The 25,851-nt window shown below is 46.1% G+C and overlaps 1 long non-coding RNA gene across 2 annotated transcripts; it reads left to right on the top strand.

The window, feature by feature from the left end:
• The first annotated feature begins 15,192 nt into the window (after window positions 1–15,192).
• On the top strand, window positions 15,193–25,564 carry LOC112544927 (uncharacterized). Of its 2 annotated transcripts, none has more exons than XR_003088307.3 (4): window positions 15,193–15,330; window positions 18,672–18,799; window positions 19,333–19,432; window positions 25,465–25,564. It is a non-coding gene; the product is annotated as an uncharacterized LOC112544927 (long non-coding RNA). The 2 variants fall into 2 exon arrangements; XR_003088306.3 differs by lacking the exon at window positions 15,193–15,330 and adding an exon at window positions 16,238–16,285.
• Window positions 25,565–25,851: the final 287 nt, after the last annotated feature.

Genomic DNA, 25,851 nt, shown 5'->3' with positions numbered 1-25,851 from the left:
TTACACCAATTTATTTGATAGTGGAATCAGGATCAAGCTTACAGATCTGAGTGCTTTTCCAAGCTAAACAAGGAAGTCCAGTGACTTCCTTGATTGTTCATAGCTGATTCTGATTTTGCAATCAAGTGTAGAGCCATGTATGCTCTTAACAGTTGGGAACAACTCCTCCCACCACTGAGCAAAAGTTTTTGACTACTTCACTTTTTGTTAAAATTCATTTCAATGGGTTTATGATCGATAGGAGGAGTGCTGGCCAGCACTCAGTGACTAAGGGGTTAAATTCAGGTAGCTAGCAAGGGTGTTGGCAGGGGGGGCAGAAGAACCAATGGGATACAGTGTTAGAATCTGAATTGCAAAATATATCTTGCCTGCTTTCTTTATGGGAGGAAGTTAAGCCAGGAGTTGAGAGACAGAGAATGATTTAAACCCAGGCAGGACTACCGTGCCTCGAAGGAATTCGGGACTTGGAAGTAGACTGAACCAGGAAGGATTGTGAGTAAATAAAGAGAAAATGTGTATTTAGTCATGATCAGGGCATTTTTCTTTGTTTTGTTTGCTTGGTTAAACTTCTCTGTGTGAATCTATGCCTTCCCTCCCCCATTCACTATCTAAGAAAGTACCCAGAGATGTTCTCTGTGTTGTAATATGTTTTACTTGGTTGCTAGGTGTTACCAAGTACGTTTTATCAAGTATATATTTTTGTTTTGTTAATAAAATCACCATTTTTAAGGCAACATCATCGTACTGGGAAGAACTGAGGAAGGGAAACTTTCCTGTTCTTGTGTCCTGGAAAGAAACGGGTGGTTTCTGTGTGTGTCTGCCTAGTGTGAGAGGTCAGCTATTAGAGATACAGTTTGTTTTCTTTTGTTTCTTTTTTCAGGCTCTCCTATGGCAGAGGAGCATGGGGTACCCCTGAGGAAGAAGTCCAAGTGCTTTCTTCCTGGGTTCAAGAAGAAAGGGGTTTGTTTCACCTGATGGTGGCAGCTACCCCCCAAAGTCAGTAAATCTGTGACTCTGGGGAGTTTTTGTAACTAGAGCCTATACAAGTAGGTTATTTAAGATCTCTTGCAGGACTCCATCTTCTGCACTCCGAGTGCCAGAGTGGGCAACAGCCCTGACCGGGCTCCGTAATGGCTCTGCTCAAAACACCTCACACCTTCTCCTGACTCACAATCTTTTTTTGTCATTTTTCTTTTTCAAGTAAAGCAACAATAAGTTTTTTTACTTGGAAATGTTAGATACCAACTACTCATTCCAGATGGGGAAAAAAATCTACCAAAATAAACACTGCTGATTGAAACCCCAGGTAATCCAATGAGGAGTCATAATAACGTACTGCCAAATTTAAAGCAATCATCTCTTACTGGTATATATGTACAAGTTATGCAGTATTATCCTTTCACGTGTATTACATGAGATCTAAGCAAGGAGTACCTGTAGTTCGAATTAGAGATCCTAATTCGAACTATCTACTCCGTGCCGCGTGTAGCCGTGGGCACAGAGTTCGGACTAAGGGACATTTAAAAATGGCAGCACCCGGGAAGATGCAAATGAAGCCCTGGATATTTAAATCCCGGGCTTCATTTGCAACTTTGAATGCCTACATTAGTTTGAACTAGGGGGCTAGTGTAGACATACTCCAACTTACCTACCATTCTGTAATACAATCTATAATGCGTTCCATTAGTATGTGCGTGCGGGGTCTACATGTAGAAGCTGACAGCATACAAAAAGGAAGAACCGAGGAAGGGAATCTTTGGTAATAAATGGAAGTGGAAAATAATAAATCAGCTGATCTGCTGTACCATCCCCCACCAAGCTACATTTTGAGGTTTTTCTTGATTCCCTCATTCAGTCCTGTCAAGACAGTGGTCCATGTCACCCTTACCAATGGGTAAGGCAGAGCTTACAGTGATCATTAAGCAATTTTGTCTGAAATTTGACAAGGCATTTTGCACCACTTTGACAAGGCATTTGCAAAACACCCTGCGCACACCAAGCAGTTCAAGACTATTCTTGAAGGGCCGCGCTTGTATGTCATGTGACTGATCTCTGGGGAGATACACACTTCCGTCAGAATCTCTTGACACCAGTAGCTTCCGACTTGAATGCAAGCATGATACCTGTCATTTTTAACCTGTTTCTGGCCCCTCAGCCCATTTGTCAAAACTCTGACCAGCCTGGAGAGGTGCCCAGTCTTCTCAAAACTGAGGTGCATGCTTTTGGTGGGAAACGTCAAGCCAGAGGTCACATGGGAGTTCTCCTTAGGTGACTTTATGCCAGTGCTATCGGAGTTGTCAGAGACAGCTGTGTAATTGCCTGCCACTCACGAGAATACACCCAGATTTAAAAGTGCTGTAATGTAATGAGAATGAAAGACATTTCACTCCCCAGGCAGGGAACAGGGAGGCCTTATGCTTCCATTTTGTATTTGGCAGGCAGAGGGCACATTCAGCCTAAGCCTAAAGATAGCACTTCAGTCTGCCTGCATATTATTTATTCTGTCTTATGACACTGGCACACAGAGACTGCATGTAAGCAGTCTGGCAGATGCTGCCTTCCTACAAAAATATACAATCCGTTCCTGAGAAAGTGGCGGTATGTCTAGTGAACCGGCTGTGGGCTTAGGGCTGTAACAGTGCTGTTATCCACTTCCAAACAAGGCAGTTTAGGTATCCCCCCCCAAAAATCACCAACTACACCAACATCATCCTACTGGGAGTTGACATCACTGAGCAGGGAGAGACATCTACAGACCAAATGGTCCAACTTGGTTGCTATCTTGCTAAAGAGAGTTGTCAGTACTGATTCAGATGATGATACCGTGACACCTGGTGACAGTGATCAAAAAGGGAGATATATTTACAAGAGCTTTTTGTTTGCTATGCAAGACCTCCGATGTAGAACCTGGGAGATTGTAGATTGCACACCTATTCTCAGATACTGCTTTCGCTAATTTGCAACCAAAACTCAGCTCTTCCATTCACTGCACTTGCCAACAACTGAATGGTAAAAGAGACAGTGCATATAAAGGACATAGTCTGTCCAACATCACTAAGGGTGCATCTACACATCAGGGCTTAACTCGAAATAAGCTATCCACATGGAGCTACGTCAACTGCAAAGCTATTTCAAAATAGATTATTTCGAAATTGGGAGCATCTATACAGCACTTATTTCGAAACAGAGCATTCTTCCTCCAACTTCCCTTATACCTCATACCATGGAGGTTACAGCAGTCAGAGTAAGAAGTCCTCTGGCTTGACAGTATTTTGACATTATTTGGAAATAACTGCCTGCTGTGTAGACACAGACTAAGTTATTTCAAAATAATATTGCTATGTAGATGTACCCTAAGAGAGGACATTAACAACTCTGCAGCCATTCATTATTTCATCTTCTTTGCACATTACGTGATAAAACTGCTGATCTTCACGGCTACGTCTACACTGGCATGATTTTCCGGAAATGCTTTTAACGGAAAAGTTTTCCATTAAAAGCATTTTCAGAAAAGCGCGTCTAGATTGGTAGAACGCTTTTCTGCAAAAGCACTTTTTGCGAAAAAGCGTCCATAGCCAATCTAGACGCGGTTTTCCGCAAAAAAGCCCTGATCGCCATTTTCGCGATCAGGGCTTTTTTGCGGAAAACAGTACTGTGCTATTAACACTGGCCCTCTTGCACAAATGATTTGCGCAAGAGGGCTTTTGCCCGAACGGGAGCAGCATAGTATTTCTGCAAGAACACTGATGATCTTACATGAGATCGTCAGTGTTCTTGCGGAAATTCAAGTGGCCAGTGTAGACAGCTGGCAAGTTTTTCCGCAAAAGCAGATGATTTAGCAGAAAAACATGCCAGTCTAGACACAGCCCACATGTGTAATTCTGTATAGCAAGATATGGGACATTTTGATGAAAAACAGTTATTTTCTATTTAGAGCCTCTTCTTTGAATAGAATATCTTAGCCTTACTCTCATCTCATGGATTCATCAAAGGAATTTCTTTATACGTTAAATAGGACAATACATGTCTCATTTGATAATTATTTATCAGACAGAATTATAGATCTTGGATTGATTATATTTAACCATTTAATACACAAGTTCTGAGGCCTATTTCTGGTACAAACTTGTATTGGCTACAGTGAAGTTAATATTAGTAAGCATTGTGCATAGCATACTTAAACATGATTGGACGCTGAAGTTGGTATCCAATCAAACTCTTTCTTTCTCTTCCATATGAAATTTTTATTTTAAAAAAATCCACATTATAAAATAAGCTTTTTTTCAATCAAATATATTGATGGAAATTTTCAACCAGCCTTACTTCCATGTAAGACCCCAAAATATTTCTTCAGTGGCAAATAAGTGTTGTACAGGAATGCTGACATAAGCACCCCCCTTTCAATTTTATGATGTTCACTGGTATTCCTGACAGTCAGGGGAATGAAACATCCATTTCACTTGCTGTCTCATGACAGGGCCATAACAAATCCAGATCAGAAGCTATTGCTGGTATGAGTTCTACTGTTCTTTAATATTTTATGTCTGGCACAAACAGTGCATGCAGATTTCCTGATATACTGGTCTAACATAAACTGAGCTATCAGAGAATTTGCTCCATAAATAGCAAACTTTGTCTTTGTGGGCTATTTGACTCCCTGTCTCCTTAGTCCTCAATTGTTGTCATATGTCTGTTTCCTCCTTATGAGCACTTTGAGATTTACCAATCGATATATAAATGAGACTCTCTGGTTTCAGACTGCACAAATCACTCCACTAATGCCTCACTGTTTATTGTGTTGCTGCTAACTGCTCCCTTATGTTTCCTCTGATTGTTGTGACAACCTCCTTTATATGCACAAGATACGCCTGTGGCTTTGAAACATATAGCAATAACATAAACAACAGGCCACTCTGGGTTCATCGAAGGCTCGAGGGATGGCCTTGTGGATAAAGCACACAACTAAGAGCCAGGAGAAAGAGAGTGCAGAGCTCTTTTGCCAAGATTTCCAAAAGCCAAATCTTGGGGACCTCCGGTTTTCGGTGCCCAGCCCGAGGTGCCTTACAATGGGCTGAGTTTTCCTTAAGTGCCCAGCACCTGTTCTCCAAATGTCTTGCCATTTTAAGGGGTCTCAAACTGCACCCCCACAATGGAGCCACCCACCTGTAAGAGTTGCTTTTGGAAATTTTGGCAAGAAAAAAAAAAAAGAATAAAGCACTAAATTGATTCCCAGATCCAAGCTCTGTGGTACCTTGCACATGCCAGGGATGGGCTCAGCTCCAGATTCAGGTTTATAGCAGCCTCAGGACCAGTCTGAACTGCCTGATTGCCAACAGCTACAGTGGGACAACGGTGAGTCAGGCCCTAGCTACGTGACTGCTAAACATGATTAAGAAATATTTTCTTTTTGGTCTAAATGAGGAATAAAATGTGTTTAAAAGCTGCCAGCTCCCTCTTCATTCATGCTCTTCACAATATTAAAAAGCCTTCAGCTTCTCCCCGAAAAGCTCATTGAGAAATCAGGAATACATATGTGGAATTAGTGGCATTAGGAGTATGGACAACTCAGCATTAAACACACAGAACCAAACATCCACACCATAGACCATTAGTCAGCTAGCACCTGAAACCTGCAACTTGTGGGATGAAGCCTTAGCCCCACTTTAACCTGCAGGAGTTTGTCATTGACAGCGGGGGAGGCAGGGGAGGAAAGGGGCAGGATTTCATCCATGCGAGCAGGATGATCAATTTTGATCATTTCCAGAACTATGCCATCAACCACCATTGTACAGGGAAAGAGAGAGAGAATAACTGCTGTAAATGCTGTATAGATTTGACCCTTTACAGAGAAAAATGCAAGAAGTGACTTCTTCATAGAGCTTTTAAGGCTAAAAACTTGACCTTCATTTCCAGGCACATAGCCGTGAACATAATTTTTCTGCAGTTCTTAAATCATAATTCCTAATGTGCTTGCCATTCATGCAAGAAAAATGTGTGTCCAGGTTTGAAAATAAATGGACCATGCAAAGGAGATCATTTGGATAGGGAGTTAAACAGGGACTATTAATCCAGTATATGAAAGAAAAACCTCAGCTAAAAGCACGGGAATATCAATGAGCCAATGGTAAAAACCAATTGTTGTTTGCTCAAGCAAGTTCTCAGTTCTGAATCCATATTTGGAGATGACATGTTATTCCACATGCAATAACTCCATAGGCGCTTGCAAACCATGGTCAGACAGGCGCTTCTGTGTTTGTGTGTGCAATGGAAGAGTCCAGCAGAACAGAAAAAAAAAACCAGGATTTTATAGGCACAAGTGGATGCTTAATAAGATGAACAACTCCATGCTTCAAGGCTCTATTCAGCCCAAATTGACATTCACCATTGCTAGCTTCTTGAGTCTCAGGAGCCTTCCTTGACTGGCATTTGTCAGCCAGCAACTACATTTCAAGGGGTCAAATAGTCTCCGTGCCATTCAGTTCTTAAAGAGAGCTTAGCAAGGGTGTGAAGATTAATCCTAAAACCTGAGTTACCTCTTTGTTCCACAGGCACTAAAAGATGAGGATTCTCTCCTATTGTCCTGTAAACAATGCTCACCAATAGCATCACCCATCAGACTGGTACTACAGAGGCCATGTGAAAGTTCTCCATTCTGCATGGAGAAGGAACTCCTGACTTTGGCCCTCCACCATCCTGAAACCATGAAAGCCTCATCCGGCAGATTCCCAAATGCTGCATATGACAGGGAGGCCTGGGAATGGGGATTTGTGAACATATCAGTGAGGGGTAAAATCAGAGTGTCACTCTTTAAAGGATTATATCCAAAGGAAAGGTGGGGATGGAAGGATGTGCTCTAGATTTCCCTTGTTCATCATGTACAAAGGAGCCCTGAAAGCTTTAGCGATTAGTTTATAATGGTTTCTGTACTTTGGAAGCTCCATGAATATTAGATCTTGCAGTTTCCAGAGTTCTGTTTAGAGCAGACATAGGAGTGAATTGGAAAATAGAATAATAGAATCATAGTCTCCTAGGGATGGAAGAGACCTCAGAAGGTCATCAAGTCCAGCCCTCTGCCCAAAGCAGAACCAACCCCAGCTAAATCATCCCAGCCAGGGCTTTGTCAAGGCGAGACTTAAAAACCTCTAGGGATGGAGATTCCACAAAATTCTCAAGCCTTATTTGAAATATGTGGCTGTTAAATCTTTAACTGAGAGCTGGTTCCCTTTAACACTAATGACAATTACAATCCATCAAGTTTCACTTTCCTTGGTATTTTTGACACAATGATCTGACTATAGCTCCATTCGACCATCACCTTCCAGAAAACATAGAAAAAGGAAACAGGATGTGTAAGAGCCGGTTTTATAGTGCAGCACACAACAGTTGAAAAATAGTCAATTTTCTCTATCTCAATATATATATTTAAAAAAAAAAAAACACGTTTCCTGACGGACAGCACTGATGTCGTCACGTCGTTCCGCATCCCGCCTGTTTCCTCCATCTTTCTCCCTCCTCCCCGACTCGAGCCAGACCTCTCTGCTTCCCCTCGCCACTTGGAATTGCTATTTTAAACCAAACCCCTATTCTCCTTCCTTCACCCCTACCCCACAGCGCTTTCAACCCCAAGAAACATGGCACAGTTGCTGGCAGACCCCCACATCACAGCCGTGACAACCCGGGGTGGGGGGGAGCACTGCTCAGGACAGCAGCCCAGGGACAGGCACTAGGAGCAGGACTCCCAACTGGGCCTATATGCCAGCAGCGGGCTCTTGGGGGCTCCCCCACTGCCAGGTTCTTGGGGAGACGGAGCATGATGCCTGACCACCCAGAGTCAGGCTGCCCTGCAGAGACTCACCCCCTCCCCAGTGGCTGCATTTATCACAGCTGCCAGAGCACCCAGGGAGCCGCTGCACCCACCTGTCTGCTCCTTCCTTTCCAATCCCAGGGGGCAGACAGGCGGCACTGGGCTCCGAGAGCAGGGCTGGGGCTGTGAGCGGCGCAGGAGGGACCCCATGGGGGAAAGGACAGGACAGCACCCTCCACGCTGCTGCTTTCCCCACCTCAGGAGGCTGCAGTGTCAGGAGTGCTGAGTGCACACGGCAATATCTGCACCTCACTGCATGCCACGTGGGGCGGGCAGGCACCTCAGTGCCTCCCCAGCTGCCAGGGTTAGAGCCAGGCCTGGGAGGGGGTAGGTTAGGAGTCGGGGGGGGGGGAGAGAGAAAGGGCCTGAGCTGGCAGGGATAGAGGGAGATGGGACCCAGGCTCATTGTGGAGGGGAGAGAAGAGGCCTAGGCTGGCACAGCAGAAGAGGGAGAAGGGGCCTGGGCTGGTAGTGGGGGAGGGAGAAAGGGCCCAGGATGGCCGGGCAGGGGAGAGCCAGGGTTGCCTACCCCCTGCAAGAGGAGGGTTGGCAAGAGTGGTGAGTAGGGGGCATAGCCCCCTAGTTTTAGTTATTTTGTTAAAAGACACAGAAATTTAAACCTACTAATACAGGATGAAGTTTAATAAAGAGAAATGCAAAGTGCTCCACTTAGGAAGGAACAATCAGTTCCATACATACAAGATGGGAAGCGACTGTCTAGGAAGGAGCATGGCGGAAAGGGATCTAGGGGTCATAGTGGACCACAAGTTGAATATGAGTCAACAGTGTGATGCTGTTGCAAAAAAAGCAAATATGATTCTAGGTTGTATCAACAGGTGTGTTGTAAGCAAAACTCGTGAAGTCATTCTGCCGCTCTACTCTGCACTAGTTAGGCCTCAGCTGGAGTACTGTGTCCAGTTGTGGGCGCCACATTTCAAGAAAGATGTGGAGAAATTGGAAAGGGTACAGAGAAGAGCGACAAGAATGATGAAAGGTTTAGAGAACATGACCTATGAAGCCAGGCTTCATGAACTGGGCTTGTTTAGTTTGGAAAAAAGAAGATTAAGGGGGGACATGATAGCGGTTTTCAAATATCTAAAAGGGTGTCACAAGGAGGAAGGAGAAAATTTGTTCCTCTTGGTTTCTGAGGACAGGACAAGGAGTAATGGGCTTAAAGTGCTGCAGGGGAGGTTTAGATTGGACATTAGGAAAAAATTCCTAACTGTCAGGGTGGTCAAATATTGGAATAAATTGCCAAGGGAGGTGGTGGAATCTCCCTCTCTGGAGATATTTAAGAACAGGTTAGACAGACATCTGTCAGGGATGGTGTAGACGGAGCTTGGTCCTGCCTTGAGGGCGGGGGGCTGGACTCGATGACCTCTTGAGGTCCCTTCCAGTCCTATTATTCTATGATTCTATGATTCTAAGTAACGAAAACCACCCACTTGCCTAGCATGCCTCTTCTCTCTCCTGTCTGCTCAGCCCCAGTCTACATCTGGAGCACAAATGAGAATTTGTTTGAGGAAGGCAAGTCAATACGCCTTGTTTCTTTATGCTGGAGCAAGCACAGGCTGTACCAAGCAGCTCACCTTCCTTGTGGGAAAAAAAAGACAAGGTCTAGGGGGGAAAAAACAAAGGCATAGTCTGTTTCAGCAGTTAAATGTGGCAGGAGCAGAGATATAGCATTCACCCACAGCTTCTAAACATACCAAGGCAATATAAGCCTGTCGACATTTTGACTTGTAATACAATTAGCCTCACATTACTGCAAATGCAAAATGCATTTAAAAAAAACAAAGGCTTTAGAATTAAAAAGATAAAGAAAGGACTCGCTACAGTGTGCTCCCAGTAGCTGGCAATCACAGAAAATGAAGAGGCTAGAAGGTCTGCATGTTGTGAAAGAGTCTGCCACTCTCAGATGTTTCGGTACATAACCGATCATTATGACGCAGTGCTAACGAGAGAACATGTCTTTCGGTTTTGTGGCTCGAGCGGCCCTCAAAATATGGGCGCTCAAACTATTTTTTGATGAAAAAAATATTATTCCAAACACAACTGCCACGTTAGTTTTGTAAATGACGATCATCTCTCTTCTTTTCCAGAGGTGCCACATTCCAACAAAGAAACGGAGGTTTCTGGATCTGGGAAAAAAACTATGCAAAAAGAGAAATGCTTGTGGTTCCCACTGTAAGATGCATAACCTCTCTCAGTAAGCTTGATTAAGTCTAAAGTCTCTCTGAGAACATATCATTTACATAGTAGGCCTGGAACAAAATTAATATTCCTCCCCAAAGCAAAAGGAACCCTGGACACTATTTCAACCATTTGTGCTATTTAATGGTTCAAGGCCTAAGGAACCCAGCACAGTTGTCATAATTGGAGAGCATCAGTGTTTCTTAAACTGTGTTCTGAGAGGCAGTCAGAGGTGTGCTGTGGAGAACAGAGTTCAAAATGGCCGCTTTAAAGGGGCAGGCGACTTTTTTTTTTCTCAACAGCTTCCCCAACCTTTTTTTTTTTTTTTTTTCCCCTCCACAAAAAAGCCTTGGTGTTCCCATTAAAAAAAATTGTTTGGCGTTCCTCAGTCCATATGCTGAGAAGGGGGGACCATCCCATCTCAATTTAACCTATAAACTAGCGAAATTACGTCTGACTGCAAGTGATGAGAAAAGAGGCGCTAATTACACCTTACATAGCAGCAGCCTGGCCTGTCATTTTGTCAGACTGGATTATGAGGTAAAAGATAAGACATCCTCATTCTGTTGTGAAACCCAACAGACTTGCATGACTGACAACAAGGAATACATTTCCTAGTCTATGAGCTGGCAAGCTGTGAATTAATTGGCAGTGTTTTAGTGAGCTAATTGACTTTACAGCACTGCATAACTGGACAGGTTTTTATTTTCTTCTAGGGGAAAAAAACAGCTACAGGGGAGATTTTTCCAAAGGCACAAATGAGAGTTAGAAACCTATTACCCAGTGTGCGTTGTGTGCCTATATCGAAGGTAGCAGGTTTGTTTTTGAGTTTCAACCCACCCATCCATGGCAGTATTTCTATTCATGTAAGAATGCTCCCCTAACTTGAAAGTTCCTATACGCCCATAACTAATAACAGGCCACATCAGATTAACCATGGAGAGAGTCACTGAAATCTATTACTCATTTTAGATATGTAATACTCTATCTCAGCTACTGCTGAGGTAGCCAACCATGTGCGACAGAATCAATCGGTTGAGCTGACCCAGCTCTTCAGTGGTTCTCACAAGCAAACTTGTTTCATGTCAGCTCATGTTTCTGGTCTCCTGTTCCAGGATAAATCATTTCCTAGGTCTGTGTGAATTACCATTTACAAAAAGTTGCTCTTATTTGTGATCGTCTTAATAAGGAGAATGTGGACAATGTGTTATGTGTGGCTCAGTGAAATGCACTGTGATTAGCCTATCCTAAATATATCAGGAAAGAGTTATACAGAATAGCAAGGCAGGGTGTGTGGGAAGATTTCGGCTAGTATCATTCAAAGGACATAGGTGACTTGAAGGTATGATTATCATCTTACTAGTATTAGTTATTACAGTAATGTCTAGAAGCCCTTGTCCAGACCAGGGCCCCATAGTGCTAGACATCACATACACACAGAACTAAAAGCTAGGCACCTAATCCATATTTCAGCCCCTAACATTTTTCCTGATTGTTACCTCTGATCTAGGAGAATACTTAAGCATGTGTTTAAATCGGGGTTGGGCAATAAGGGGCCTACAGGCCAGCTGCGGCTCGCGAAGGTTACAACTTGCCCAAACCATCAGCAAGCTCACATCTCCTGAGGGCCTGTCCTGTGCCCCACCCACTAAGCCATTTCCAGCACTCACAGGCTGTGTCTAGACTGGCATGATTTTCCGGAAATGCTTTTAACAGAAAAGTTTTCCGTTAAAAGCATTTTCGGAAAAGCGCGTCTAGATTGGCACGGACGCTTTTCCGCAAAAGCACTTTTTGTGGAAAAGCATCTGTGCCAATCTAGACGTGCTTTTCTGCAAAAAAGCCCCGATTGCCATTTTCGCGATTGGGGCTTTTTTGCGGAAAACAAATCTGAGCTGTCTACACTGGCCCTTTTGCGCAAAAGGACTTTTGGCCGAACGGGAGCAGCATAGTATTTGCGCAAGAAGCACTGATTTCAGACACTAGGAAGTCAATGCTTTTGCGGATATTCATGCGGCCAGTGTAGACAGCTGGCAAGTTTTTCCGGAAAAGCGGCTGATTTTCTGGAAAAACTGGCCAGTCTAGACACAGCCACAATGTTTCCATGAAATCTTTAAAGGAATAACTCCCATGAGACAGATACCATCACCTGAGCCTCACCGGCAGCCTTCAACACTGCTGCATTTGGCAGTTCAGAGACACCAGGGGTGCGTCTAGACTACATGCCTCTGTCGGCAGAGGCATGTAGATTAGACAGATCAGCAGAGGGAAATGAAGCCGCGATTTAAATAATCGCGGCTTCATTTAAATTTAAATGGCTGCCCCGCTCTGCCAATCAGCTGTTTGTCGGCAGAGCGGGGCAGTCTAGACGTTCCCCTGTCGACAGAAAACCCTTTTGTCGACCGCCCCGGTAAACCTCATCCCACGAGGCATAACGGGGCGGACGACAAAAGGGTTTTCTGTCGACAGGGGAATGTCTAGACTGCCCCGCTCTGCCGACAAACAGCTGATCGGCAGAGCAGGGCAGCCATTTAAATTTAAATGAAGCCGCGATTATTTAAATCGCGGCTTCATTTCCCTCTGCCGATCTGTCTAATCTACATGCCTCTGCCGACAGAGGCATGTAGTCTAGACACAGCCCAGGACATGAAACTGACCAGAAACAGTGAATGACACTGACTAATCCACTCTCACCCTCCAGGATGGGATAAATGCAATGAGCAAACACACAACACCAGCAGGAAACAGTTTTTAAACATCACCAATTTTGAAAAATATCTGGTGTGGTAGAAAGGCGGTGAATGTATTATACATGTTTGGGGACAGATTTAGCAGCAGGCTCTGCCAGTACAAAGCAGCTGCAGACCCAGATTAGCTGGCTGATTGAACTGGGTTTCTGGTACATCTTTCAGTGTAAGAGACAGGAGGGGAGGCGCTGGGCAGTGTACCCAAACCCTGGCTCCCAGATCTGCCATGGCCAGGCAGCCAGTAGGTTCAAGGCATGCCACCAGTCCACAGACCAGTGGTTGGAAACTGCTGATATCGATAATTACCAAGCCCAAGTTCTGGTGCTCCAGGATCTCTGTCCTCCTGCTCCAAATGTCAGTGCTGCTCAAGTCATCCTTGTCCTCTTAAAAGAGCTGAGAGCTCTGGCACAGACAAGTGACTCACAGGTACTCACAGAGGAGGAAGTTGACCAGTGGCTTCCCCCAAAATCTGCACTGGGCAGGACCGTCCCAGCCCCTACATACCGCTAGGGACGAAGTCCCTCTCTACCCCACACTACCTCTGCTCTGCCCTTGGCATAGTCCATGCTACCCTTCTCCAAGCCCCACCTTTGCTCCACCCCACTCTGTCTTTTCCCACACCTTCTCCACCCTCTCCCACCCCCATAGCTTCCGTTTCCAAAAGTCTTGCCCCCGGATTGGCACAACTCAGGGAATAAGTGGGGGGCCTGGCACAGGGGGTCCAGCCCCTGCACTCACCTTGGTGGTAGGAGCCACAGGAACCAGCAGCCTGCTGTGCACTGCTTCCCTGAGCCAGACCATTGACAGAGCGGAGCCAGCCGGGACCGGGTCGCTCTGCTACCCAGCACCACAGTGAAGGGGGACAGCCCCACTGGGAGAAGGCAGTGGAGTGAAGCAGGCTTCTGCATATGTCCCTCCACTTCCCATGGCTCATGCCACTGTGGGGAGTACACAGGGGCCTGACCCCTGCTGCTGGCCCCAGGTAATCCCCCATCTGATCCCCCAGGTCACCCTTGCCCCTGAACACTACCCCCCATATGGGGGACCTTCCCATCCATAGGACAATTGGGGTGGCTGCTGTGGGCCCTCCACCTCTCCAAAGCACAGGCCCTGGAACGGCCATCCTGAACCATCCTATGGCTGGGGCAGCTCTGGTACAGACATGCGCTCTTCAGCGTATTCACTTATAATCTAGAAAATGAGGTGAGTAGGGAGGTGGCGCGGTTTGCAGGGGATATAAAGATATGCACACGTGTTAAGTCCAAAGTAGACTGCAAAGAGCTACAAAGCGATCTCACAAAGCTGGGTGGCTGGGCAAGAAAATGGCAAATGAAATTCAACGTTGAGAAATGTGAATTAATGCTCGGTGGAAAAGATAATCCCAGTTATACCTATACAACAATGGGTTCTAAATTAGCTGCTACCACACCACAAGGATCATGGGCAATTCCCCGAAAGCTTCTACTCCTTGTGCAGCAGCAAGCACAAAGGTGATTGGCGTGTGGGATTATTAGGAAAGAGAGAGGAAATAAAGCAGAAAATCCCATTGTGCCGCTATATACGTCCACAGAATATTCTGTCCAGTCTTGGGTGACACATTTCAAAAAGCAGACTGTAGAACTGGAAAAGATTCACAGAAGGGCAGATGCCTGGTACTAGGGGTCTAAAGAGGCTCTCAGGAACTAGCTGTTTAAATAATTATCATTGATCTGGAAGAAAATATGAAATCGCTGCTGGTGAAATTTGTGGGTGACAAAATATGAGCAGAGTGGTAAATAAGGCTGAGGCCAGGGCAGTGACATTGAGCAATCTGGATCCCTCGGGAAGCTGGACCAGTGTGAACAAAACAGATTTTCACAGAGCCAAATGCAATGCCCTACCCTCACCCCAAAGCATGCAGGCCCTGCCCCCGGGATGAGGAACTGTACCCAGGCAAGCAGTGTCTCGGAGATGGATTTAGGGGTCATGCTGGGCAACAGGAACTCCCAGCCGTGATGCTGGGGTGAATATGGCTAAAGCCATATAAGCAGAGGAATGAGTAGGGCAAGGAGGCTCCTGTGAGACTGAGATTGGATATTGCAGCCTGTTTTAGGGGCCACGTTTTTTAAAAGATGTTGAAAAATTGAAAATGGAGCAGCAAAGAGCCCAATGAGGGCTAAAGAAAGTGGAATGAGTCAGGGGAAACCGCTCAGACATCCAAAGAGGCTAGCCCAGGGTCAGGACCCAGCCTTAAAAGGGAGTGGGTGTGGCAGTGACATCACAAAGGCCTGTTGCAGGATCTCAGCCTATTGGGGGACAGTGGTGGGAAGGCGGTGACCTCATACAGAGATTCTGACATCAGCCAGGCAGGAAAGAGCTGCCAGGCAGGGGCAAACTCAGAGACTCCTGTGGCTTTGCAGCAGCAAGGCTCCTTCTGAAGGTCTCTCTCCTTGAGGACGGAGAACGAGGATTAATGTACGTGAGCACAAGGACGAACCGTGTCAAAGTTTTCTCTTTGCTCGCTACTGATTTGTAGTCCCTGCTTAGAAGGTAAGAATCTCAGAAAGGTTTGGAACCTGTTCAGTCTGAGCCACCTGGTACCAGCTGAATTCTAGGCATAGAAATCAGTACATCAAGGTGATTTGATTTCCTACCAAGGACTTTGTCCCTTAGAATCACTGGGGGCACCAGAGGTTTGTCCTGTTAGGCTTCCCTTTTCCCCCTTCCCTCCCTCTTTCTCTTCTCCTGCTTCTTTTCTCCCTTTTCCTTTCCTCCCAGCCTCCCCCAAGAAGGGGGGTTGCTGTCATAAAGAAGTGGGGCTGGAATAGTGATCGGAGACTGATCTCCTCCAGTGGTGAACGTTCTGCTGAGTCCCCATCCACCTCCCAGCTCCCAAAGTCCCAATGCTGATTGGCCAAGCAGGAGGCTATTGACAGGGAAGACCACACAAGTCACAAGCAATCATCTATTAGATTGTTTGTGCTGCTTCTCTGCAATTATCGTCTCTCGTAGTTCCTGCTTCTCTCTAATATGCCCATTCTTCTCAAATGCTTGCTGAGTCATGCCTATGAACAATTGTCCGTCTGTAGCTCATTTGAGTCACTTTATCCTGATAAATCAATGAGTCCCAAGGAGCTGCTAGGGGCAGGGCATCAGCTTTGCAAGGGAGAGGTAAGTGCAGCAGTGACATCACAAAGGCTTATTGGAGAAAGGTGGTGGGAAGCTGGTGACCTCACAGAGGGACCCTGACATCAGGAGGACAGAGGTGCAATGTCAGAGACACCCCTCATCCTTATGGCTTTGTGGAAGGCCATCTCACAGAGGTGGGGCTGGAATAGTGCTCTGAGACTGATCCTTTCTTGTGATGACCTGGGGCATCTGCTGAGATCTCTCAGCCTCCCATTTCTCAGAGTCTTGAGGCTGATTGGTTGAGCAGGGGGCTATTGACAAGGAGGAGTTGCTGGCAAAGTCTCCAGCCATAAAGAGGCTCTAGTATATCTTGGAGGTGAGTGTGGTCAGGAAGGGCAGGGGGCAGTTTTACTTTAGCACTTGGGAGAACTAGAAAGGAGAGACTGGAAATCCATTTCCCAGCCTGTTCTCCTAGACTGAACCCCAGTGGGCCACCCTTGGTCAGGGCATTTGGGGCAGTGCTATGTTGGGTCCTTCCTCCTTTAGACACGGGGGAAGGAGCTAGAACATCAGTTCAGGGCCCTGGCTGGCTTTGGCAGTGAGAGCCTGAAATCCCCCGCCCCATGCCCAACAGAAGAGTCATAGACTCCTTCCTAGAGAACTAGGCGGCCCAAAGGGAATCAGCTCTTCTCTCTTTCTGGCATGCAGATTCCATGTCCTCACAGTCATTCCCTTCCTCTGACCCAGGGCTTTCAAGCCAACAACAGGCAAGGGGGAGTCTGTCTGCGTCCCGATGAGCTGTTGGTGAATCAGGAGTTCAGAAAGGATGGAACCAGCCCAGACAGTGAACATTGTCCCAGTCCAGAGAGACAAAGACAATCGATGACAATCCCTTTCTCAAGCCCCATGATCAATGAATCAGATCCACCTTAAGCACAATGTCTCAGTCCCAGGGAGGGGCGCAGGCTCATTTCTACAGCATGCACACTGCTCTATTTTTCCTGTCCTGCCGCTTTCCCCAGTTTTTGTCAACGTCTGCATCAGGTCCAGGTGTGCCAGGCTTAGCTACAACTGTCCATCAGGGACCCAGTCAAGGACTGACTGGCTGGCCAGGGAGCGATTTACCAGGTCTACAAAACTGCTGCTATGCCAGAGTGAGAAAATGGGACCCAGTAGAAAAGCCACACTGCAGAAGTCAGGCAACGGGACCCCTGAAGAAACGATCCACCTTCCCTCTGAGACTGTCTGCCATGGGCACCCTCTTGAAACTTTCCAAATACGCTGAGATTGGCCCCAGTTGGAGGACGAGTCTGTTTCTCTCCTCCCCCTCTACACCATTTAGAATCAAGCCCCTTCCCCAGGCACCGAGGATACTTTACCCATTGTAAGGAGCTCTGCTATTCTGTGGGGTCAGAGATGCAACCCAATGGGGATGGAAGAACCCAGCCTCCCAAAACAGACAGAGAAATCTGACAATGAGAAGCTGCTAAGGAACAGCTGTCAGAGGCAAATGAAGGAAATGGAGGCAGGAGCGCCTCCGACATGGGGTGGGGAGTCTGATACTGGTGGTCCCGAGAGGAAGACAAGTCTGTCCCAGGGTGTCCTGGGGGAATCCACGTCTCTGACACACCCTTGTTCCCTTGAGACAGGAGGACAGCAGCGTCCTGCTGATGCACCATCTCCACTTTCCATCTGCCTCCTTTCCTTGCGTGCTACCACCGGCAGTGGCCTTGCCTTCTATGGGGTGTTGTCGGGAATTGGTGGCAGCTAGTCAGGTACTTGGCTTCGGTGGCAACCCCGCCTCCAGCAGCAACGCAGGGGGCATGCAGCATGGTCTGCTACTGACACCCCTCCTTCTGCAGCGCTGCTGGGGGCAGTGCTGCTTTCCACATGGAGGGGCTGGAGAGTGGCTGTTACTGGGAGAAGAGCCAGCTCGGAAGTCAACGCCACTGCCAGCAGCAGCACAGAAGGAAGGGTGGTGTAGTATGGTATCGCCTCTCTTCCAGCTGCACTGCTGCTGGTGGCGGCCTACAGGGACACGAGCCAGTGAGCTGGATCTCACAGGAAGAGGGACCCCTATTTCAGTGAAGTAATTCTTCTGCCCGGCAGCCCTGACTTTTGAATCCCTCAATACTGCCCACCACTGCAGAGAGAAATCTGCCACCATAACAGCTACAGACAGTGTAAAGGCTGCTGCTGTAAAACTCAGCTATTTGGGCTGGAGATATTTTTTTTTCCACTGGCAGCATCTTACTTCCTTAGATGCTCCAAAGGCATGAGAGCTTGTAGGTCATAAATCATCCATTCAGGTTTACTACAGGCTTGTGTGACTGTGGGCTTGGCTTATTCATCAGAATGCCAATTTAACTGCACTCACTAATGCCTTAGTATTTACTGGGCTGAGAACCAATTCCTGGGCAAATTCCTCAGCAGATGCATAGACCCTTTTATAGTGATTGAAACAAATAGTGTCTCATGATTAATCTTGGAAATATTTAAATAGGTTGAGGTTGGCTTGCCTCAAGCCTTGCTCCCTCCATGATCATAATGCATTGTCATAACCACAGCTTGAATTCATCTCCTACCTTGTGAGTTTTAATGATGGATTCAATAGTAATCAAATGGCAGCTGGTGTACCATGAAAATTACACTGCACAAAAACCAAGTGCGGTTTAACCTTCAAAGGGCAATGCAGGACCTACCTACGTGGTGTTAATCTTCAGCTCACGATTAAAGACTTTGCCCGGTAACTTTAATTACAGCGCTTCTCTTGGAAGTGAGGCATTGGACAGCAGCGGTGGCGCAGAGAAGTCTGGTGCTGAAGTGCTACATCACTGTTGATAGAATAAGAACAAAAGCCCTGTTTATGAAAACCACATTACAGTGCAAGGTGAAAATGCAGCTGGGCTCATTCTAGTTTTCTAAAACTAGATGTATCGTGTTTATTACAAGTCCATTAAGAATCATTTGAGAATGCTCAGTACAAAGGCCAGTCCCAGCTCTCAAGTGCAAAGGGGACTCAGCAGGAACCTCAGTTAGCCCTCTGCATCCTCCATAGCACATAGGGGACAGGTGATGGGGAAAACATATCTTTGGGACAGGGACAGGGACAGGGACAGGGACAGGCGATTTCCCTGAGAAAACAAGGAGGATTTAAGCTTGAGGGGGGGCAGGATTTATTGGATCCCTCTACTTGTCACAAGTTGATTAGAGAGGTGGATTCTTTAGAAGGGTGGGGGAGTAGCTCATGGTAGATCATGAGCTCAGAGACTGGTGTGATCTTAGCTCCATCTTGAGAAGAGGCTGGTGACAAGGTCTGGTCTCCCCTGAAGAGCAGGATTTTATGTAACACCAATTAGCACAGGTAGTACAGACCAATACAAGTCCTGCTGCAAGGTGATTGGTCTCCTTCTGGTCCTGCAGGAAACGGAGTCTCTGCCACTAGCTTTGAAACCAGAAGACACCGTACTCGGGACAGCTGCACTTTTCGATGCGCCTCACTGACAACTACGAGGAATTAAAGGTAAACAATGTTTTTTCTGTTAGGACATGAAAAGGGTCATTTCCACATGACAGGACGCAGCAAGTGGGGCTATATCGGTGTAGGGAAAGGATGCATTTTATTATAGAGGATATTAAGAAACTCGTAATAAAGATCAATACAAAGTCTATATAGCACAGGCATGGTGGCAAGCACCTGTGATTCCCACCTACTTGGGAGGCTGAGGCTGGCAGATTGCTCATGGGTTCTGGGCTGCAGTGTGCCGTGTTGATTGAGTGTCGGGTGCCAGAACTGCACGAAGGATGCACTTTGATTGGCACACTCTCTGTGAGGGCTGAGGGACCGATTGGTCTACGTGACAAAGCCTGCACAGACCCAATGTTCCTGCAGGGTTTTGACCTTCTGAAGCTGCAGAGGCTCTCAGGGGATGGGAATCTCTATTACCAGACGAGCAAGCTCTACTGCAGCAGCCTATGCTATGGGTACAGCTCCCAATGGCAGTCTTTCCACTGATGTCAATAGCAGATGCAGTTGACCATATATGCATTGCCAAACTGAGAGAAATTACCAAAAGGAAACAAGAAACATGAGCTGCAAAGAGGAGAATGGGGTTATTTAAATCTTTCCATTTCAAGAATTAGACATGTTAGTATCACAGGGAGAGAAACTATCAGGGTTTTAACATTTTGAAATCAGAACAAAAACCACTCCAGTCTGCCTGTAACCCTTTCCCACGTCATAGAATCATAGAATCCTAGGGATGGAAGAGACCTCAGAAGGTCATCGAGTCCAACCCCCTGCTCTAGGCAGGACCAACCCCAACTAAATCACCCCAGCCAGGGTTTGTCAAGCCAGGACTTAAAAACTTCTAGGGATGGAAATTCCACCACGTCCCTAGGGAACCCATTCCAGTGCTTCACCACCCTTCTGGTGAAATAGTTTTTCCTAATATCCAACCTGGACCTCTCCCACCACAACTTGAGACCATTGCTCCTTGTTCTGCCATCCATCACTACTGAGAACAGTCTTTCTCCATCCTCTTTGGAACCTCCCTTCAGGAAGTTAAAGGCTGCTATCAAATCCCCCCTCCCTCTTCTCTTCTGCAGACTAAACAAGCCCAAATCCTTCACCCACTCATTATAGGTCATGTGCTCCAACCCCCTCATCATTTTTGTTTCCCTTCACTGGACCCTCTCCAATGCATCCATCCACATCCTTTATGTACTGGGGGCCACAGAATTGGATGCAATACTTCAGATGTGGCCTCATCAGTGCCAAATAAAGGGGAATAATCACTTCTCTAGGGCTGTGTCTAGACTGCAGGGTTTTTTTCGAAAAAAGTAGCCTTTTTTCGAAAAAACTTCACCTGCGTCCAGACTACAGTTGCGTTCTTTCGAAATTAAATCGAAAGAACGCGGCTTTTCTTTCGACGGCGGAAAACCTCATTTCACGAGGAAGAACGCCTTTTTTCAAAAGTGCTCTTTCGAAAAAAGGCGTTCTTGAATGCAAACAGGGCTTTTTCAAAAGAGAGCATCCAGACTGCCTGGGTGCTCTCTTTCGAAAAAGCGGCTTGCTTTTTCGAAAGTACTGCTTGCAGTCTAGACACTCTTTTTCGAAAGAAGCTTTTTCGAAAGTATCTTTCGAAAAAGCCTCTTTCGAAAGAGGCTTGCAGTCTAGACATAGCCTAGTTCTCCTAGCAATGTTCATCCTAATTCACCCTAATAATCTATTAGTTTTCTTGGCTACAAGGGCACATTGTTGACTCATATCCAGCATCTCATCCACTGTAATCCCCAAGTCCTTTTCTGCTGAACTGCTACTTAGCCAGTCGGTCCCCAGCCTATAACAATGCTAAGGATCCTTCCATCCCAAGTGCAGGACTCTGTACTTGTCCTTGCTGAATCTTATCAGATTTCTTTTGGCCCAATCCTCCAATTTGTCTAGGTCATTCTGGACCCTATCCCTACCCTACAACATATCTACCTCTCCTTCTACATTAGTCATCCTTGAATTTTCTGAAGGTGCAATCCATCCCTCATCCAGGTCATTCATGAAGATGCTGAACAAAACCAGCCTTAGAACTGATCCTTGGGGCACTCTACTTAATACCAACTACCAATCAGACTCTCAGCCGTTGATCACTACCCGTTGGGCCCGACAATCTAGTCAGCTTTCTACCCACTTTACAGTCCATTCATCCAAGCCATACTTCCTAAACTTAAGGAAAGAATACTGTGGGAGACCATCTCAAAAGCTTTGCTAAAGTCAAGGTTTATCATGTCCACCACCTTCCCCATCTTTGCTCTTGATGAATCCATTTGACTATTCCTGATTACTTTTCTCTCTTCCAACTGCTTCAGGGTGGATTCCTTGAGAATTTCCTCCATGATTTTTCTGGGGACTGAGGTAAGGCTGACTGGTCTGTAGTTCCCTGGATTGTCGTTCTTCCCTTTCATAAAGATGGGCACTACATTTGCCTTTTTCCAATCATCCAGGACCTCCCCCTCTTCCTCAAGTCTTAGTGTGATATTTCCCAGGGATCATGCATTGGCTCTGAAGATGCCCCTGTGCATCACTTTTTCCAGGGACTGAGGTGAGGCTGACTGGTCTACCCTTTTTAAAAAATGCCTTTGCTTGCATTCACTCTCCACACTGTTTTATTAAACCTAACTTTACATGTGTATTTCCTGAAAGTCTAGCCACTTTTGTTCCATTAGCCCTGTGAAGTGGTGGGTTCTGATCTCCCTTTGTCAGTTACACAATTCTCTCTCTCCCCTTCCCTCTCCTGAGCATTTGGGACCCCAGGCAGACTGCCTCTGACACTCTACATGAAAGTGGCTGCTAAATTCCCATTGGAAAGGTGAAAACTCCATTCTGCCAGACGACAGCAGATGCACACAGTCCACTTCTTCCCAATTTCTGCGCTGAGTGCGTAGCTGACACATGGAGCCCTTTTATTTCATAACAGCGTGTATTAATTCTCAAATAATTCGTTTAACAAAAGAACATATTTGCTTTACCACCTAATACCTGTCACCGTCTGCTGATTTATGAGTTGGCTTTCATATGGACAAATGTCTCCACTTGGAGAAATCACATAAGTAAAAACTGTACGTATTAAAAGCCAGGCTCTACAGCCCCAGCCCTGCAAGGGCTACTGTTGAAAGCAGAAGGGGAAAGCATTCAGCACTTTGCAGGACATAGTCCAAACTGAGATGGAGGAGAAGCCAGGAGGAAAAGCGATGCCATTGGCTGGCTGGAGACAGGTTGGCGCATACCCTCCCTTTCAAGGCTTGTACTTTGACAATGCTTGTGTGCAGTGAGGCCAGTTATGGTGTCTATAAGCAGGAAGTTTACTTGGCTGAAGTATCTTGAGAGCAGACAGAAACAGCCTTGGCAGGGATGTTTTGCAACATCCCTCAAGAGAGAGAAGAAGGCCGGGGCTGGCAACTTCAAACCCTGCTGCTTCGCACTAGAGCGCTGAGGAACAAAACGGCAAATGGAGATGAAAGCGAAAGGGTTTCCAGTCACTAAGGATGAAAAGCGCTTGCACTCTGCTTGAGTTCAGCTGAGAACGTAGGCTCAGGCTAGTCTCCTCGGTTCAGTTTAAGTTTGTACACCTGGCAGTGCCCCCCTTTTAGCAAGTCAAGTCTCTGTTACAGGAGCCGCTTGCCACTAAATCACCTTTTCCTGGCAGCTCTGGGGATTAGCTCCTTCCAAGTGCCGCACCCTCCTCTGGTAGTCTCTCAAGCAATCATCCGGGAGCTACAGCTTCCCATTTGGAACTTGGTGGCCAGATTACTCTGGGCCTCTTCTTCAAGGTCAAACTGTCCCAGGCAATCTATTCTCTGCTGCTTGGTCAATGCAGCACCCTAGTTGTTGGTAGAGGAACCCAGGCCCATCCTCTACTCCAGGTTCCAGTTCAGGTACCCTCTCTTCGGCAGCCAAGACTGCACTATCCCATGCTTTGCTGGTTTTCCCCACAGCCTTTCCCTACCATTCCAGCTCTCCCCTGACACTCTGGCTTTGCCAGCCCCAGATCCCTGCTCCCAGCAGGTAACTGGCGGCTATTCACTGCTCTAAACCCAGATACATCTCCCAGGAAGTGAGAGTAAACTACTACCCTGCCCTGCTGGTTCTAGCTGCTCTCAGCTTCATACAGGACCCTCCTGTTCTTGTGCATCTGAGTGCTTGTCTCCACTATAGGTGGATCGACACTGCAGCTTTCGATCCACCGGCCATCCATTCAGCGAGTCTAGTTAAGACCCACTAAATTGACCGCCGATCACTCTCTTGTCAACTCCGGTACTCCAGCAGAACGAGGAGATTAAGGGGAGTCACTGGGAGAGTTTTTTCTGTCAACCCCCACCACACACACACACACACACACGGTGCAGACCCTGTGGTAAGTAGATCTTAGCTACATCTATTTGAGTTATGCTACCAACGTTACTCAAATTTGGTAGATCATATCAACCTGTCTTTGTAGTGTTGACCTGCACTGAGCTCCTCTGATTAATCTCTGCTTCTTGGATCCTCCTCCAGGTGTAGCCTGGGTAGTAAAATTGGTCACCCTAGACACCTTATCCCCTTCCAGTCTTGTGTGGGGTGGACTCCCCATCCAGCTTCCCATATGGGCCAATGCTAGAGCTGGGGAAATTCTGCCAGAAATTATTTCCCAATATTTCATTTATATTCTTATACATTGATAAGGTTGTGTAGCCTGTGAGTTGAGTGAAATTCATGCTCTTGCAGAGGCATCAATTAAGATCTCAACTTTTTACCTGCTATCTGAGTGATTCATTGTAAGGTTTTTGCTGGCAATGTTCACTGGAACAATGACTATCGAGTAAATGTCGCCGCTGTATGGCTGTACACAACCTTTAAATTTATAGCCACAAGTGTTCACACTCTCAACCAGATTGTAAGAGAGACGTTTGTCAAAGAGAAACACCAAATGTCCTCTGCATCCGGACAGAGCAGTTTGACTTTAAAATTGACTATTCAAAGCAACATGCACAGCTAACCAAAGACGAGCACAGTTTGGCATAAAACATTTTAATCGTTTTAAATAGAAATTGAGATCCATTCACAAATTGTAACCAAGACTAGTAGTTCAGAATACATGGTTCAGTATGGATGTGCAAAGCATCAAGCAGCCCATGCAATCATGGCTGTGGGATAAGAGATCAACCCAGGACATGTTTAATGGATGTCCTCTTAACAAAAACAGAAGTAGTTTTAAATCACGAGTCTAGGAGGCCACGGAAGCAACTTCACCTAAGCTGTCCATTTGTGTGCTCCAAGCAGCACAGAATTTTACTCCAGATTTTCAACGGTTCTCAGCTGCCAGCAACTCCACTGATGATACTTATGCTCAGATTTTTAAAAGACGCTTATGTCCAACCTACACAGATCTTCTAAAATCCTGGCCACTGTGCTGGTATCGGACAAGGAGCAGAATTCTTTTTACAATCTCAGACAGATACACTTCTATTAAAATTTCTTGTCAAATATTTTTACAGAAGACGACAGTTCCTGCCTGCTTTCCCTGGAATGAACTGGTAGCAGTAAGTGAACAAAGAACGTGTTGAAAGTTAAGGGCAAACACTTGCTCTCCTCAAGCATTTTACTCACATGAGTAGCGCACCACAAATCTGCAGATGTGGATGTAGGCAGGCCATTTTTGTGGATACGGATGCGGATTTTGTATCTAGAACCCAGCAAATTTTTAGATATCTGCTTTATATCCATGGGTATCCGTATCTGCAGATGTGGATGCTGATATCCGTGGCTCATTTTTGCAGCTACAGAAGCAGATACAAACATTGTATCCGCTCAGGGCTCTAAACACGGGTAATCTCATTGAACTGAATGGGACTCCGGAAGCCACATTCTTTGCGGGATCAGGCCCTAAATAATTTGATTTACTCTGCATCCAGGTTAAAATTTGGCCCATTTTCTCTCATTTTGCCACCCTTCTTTTAAAACCTTTGAGTGAGGTAAAAGCATTATATAAAAGACTAACTGCAAAGAACTCTCTTTCCTTACAGTTTCAAGATGTGAAATGAGAGACTGAGATCTGGCAGCAAGTTCAGAAGAAGCGAAGCATCCACGTTCTTTTCCGGTTTATCTGAACAACGTGACCAGCAACATGCTTTGCTTGTGTTCATTTTCATTTGGCAGGCAAGACAAAAGGGTGCCTGCGTTTTCATCCAAAGCTGTAATGCAGAAATAGCCAGAAAATCAGTGTAAGGAGAAGAAGGGGCAAGCGCCTACTGCCCCCAGGCAAGTCCCAGTTGATGCTTGAAACACGACCATTTCATTTTGCAAAGGATAACTTGGCCAGAGGAAAGCAAGGGAGGAAGCAACACATTTTGCTCTGCTTAAGAGCGTCCCAATGTGCATGCCATGAGGCTTTCTTTTATTTTGTTGTTGTT

The sequence above is a fragment of the Pelodiscus sinensis genome, chromosome 7 (genome assembly GCF_052426305.1).
Source record: "Pelodiscus sinensis isolate ZL-2025 chromosome 7, ASM5242630v1, whole genome shotgun sequence".
NCBI lineage: Eukaryota > Metazoa > Chordata > Testudines > Trionychidae > Pelodiscus > Pelodiscus sinensis.
This window is presented reverse-complemented; position numbering and strand designations above follow the sequence as displayed.